Below are 1842 nucleotides of genomic sequence, written 5' to 3' on the forward strand. Positions count from 1 at the left end.
TGTATACATATTTATATATATATATATATATGTATATATATATATATATATATATATATATATATATACACATACATATATATATACATGCATATATATGTATGCATATATATATATACACAAATGTAAATATATATAGGTGTGTGTGCGAGCGCGCGTGTGTGTCTTTCTATATACGTATCCATTTTGACTTTCGAAAAAAACTTACCCATAAATCTAGAAAGAAAACTTTAACTTTATTACTGTTTCCTGTGAAACAAAATTCTTAAAATAAGGAAAGCTAAAATGGAAAACCAAAAAATAAATAAAATAAAAACCCTTTCAACTGATGCGAAAGAGTTAAGTAGAAACCGATAAATAATATAATTTCTGAATTTAGAACGGTTAGAACTTAATAATGTTATTTTGTATATCCAAACTTCCATAAATGGAAACATTGGCAAGACAACCCTCTGACGTTGAAACACGTCGTCAGGCACTTTTATATATCTGAGATCCTCTAACTTTGAAGAATCGGAATGATTATTGCTGAAATCTTACAAGAAGATCGTCGACAATTATGAAACTTAGGAATTACCTGGCCGAAATTTTGATTTCCTTTTCTATGCAACTACTGGTTTCGGAAACCCTAAATAATGATTTGTATAAATTGATTTAAAAAACACAAAAGTTGCAGGTATCCTATGGCAACAACTCTATATTTGCCTATAGTTATCCATAATTTTACGTTCTCTGACATCCATCGTTTCAGAATAATTATTTCACGTTCTCTCGAAAGTTTATGAAATTTTGTGACTTTAACAACGTCATTAATTTTTGTATTTATTTGTATTTTAATGATAGGGGCTGACGTTGCTCTTTGGTTGGAAATTTACTTCCCAACCACATAGTTCCGGGTTCAGTCCAACTGCGTGGCGCACTAGGCTGATGTTTTCTACTATAGCCTCTGGCTAAGCAAAGCCTTCTTAGACGGAAACTGAGAGAAGCCCATCGCATATATATATATATATATATGTATGTATGTGTGTGTGTGTGTGGCGGGGTCTGTCTTTTTATTTTTGCGTCTGAGTTTGTCCCCCACCCCATTCCCGCTTGACAAGCAGTGTTGGTGTGTTTATGTACCCGTGACATAGCAGTTTGGCAAAATAGTATGTGCATTTAGGGATTCATGCGCGTATATATGAATATATATGAATTCATAATGATGCAATTCCTATATCACTTATACGAGTGCAACGACAAAGATTATAAGAATTAAGAACACACTAAACATGTCTTTGTTAAAATCTTGTTAAGTAATATAATGAACAGTTATTTTAGAATGGAGATTTTTTTTTCTCCAGATTGCTTTCTGAAACATGTAATAAGAACATAATGCAATTATCAGGACGTTAACTGCAACAAGAAATATTTGTTGAACCTTCATCAATGGATGCCTTAATTGAAAAAACAAACAAAAACCAAAATATCTGCGATATAATTTATGTAACATATGGAGAACATCACTCGGTAGGGTAGAAAGAAAAATCCTAGATGTTTCTGAAATTTTCTTGTAGTTTTTCATCGGTGTGTTTTTTCTTGCCTTTTGTTGTTTACGTCTCATAATGTTGGGAATAGTTATTATGAGACAAAGTAAGACACCTAAAAATGGAGAAATAGAGAAAGAGAGAGAGAGAGAGAGAGAGAGGGAGAGAGAGAGAGAAAGAGAGAGATACATTAATGCTTACTTGCGTGACAGACATGGTTATTAGAGATATTGAGGGATTGACGTAATATCAAGCACACACGCATATATATATACACATACCTACATTCAAAGTCATCCTCGTACACATGCACACA

Source organism: Octopus bimaculoides, chromosome 27 (assembly GCF_001194135.2).
Source record: "Octopus bimaculoides isolate UCB-OBI-ISO-001 chromosome 27, ASM119413v2, whole genome shotgun sequence".
NCBI classification, from domain to species: Eukaryota; Metazoa; Mollusca; class Cephalopoda; order Octopoda; family Octopodidae; genus Octopus; species Octopus bimaculoides.